Raw genomic sequence first — 284 nt, forward strand, 5'->3', positions numbered from 1 at the left:
TACTGCAATATTCCATTAAACAAAAAGAATGATTGCATGCTGACTAAGTGTTCAAATATTGGCGCCACAGCATATTAATTGAGAAACAATAACACACAGATCCAAGCAAAGAATCTGGCAATGTTTCTCCCTCAAGCGACCTGTTAGTGTAGTGTATATCACATGTAGCCTAAACGTAATATAGTCCTATAACATTAGAGGGCACCATCTCATTTAAACCGAGAGATGAAATATGATCCTCCATAAATGAAGGTAAAAATCTTCCGGTAAAATGATTCTCATTC

This window comes from Gobio gobio (genome assembly GCF_949357685.1).
Source record: "Gobio gobio genome assembly, chromosome: 3".
Lineage (NCBI taxonomy): Eukaryota > Metazoa > Chordata > Actinopteri > Cypriniformes > Gobionidae > Gobio > Gobio gobio.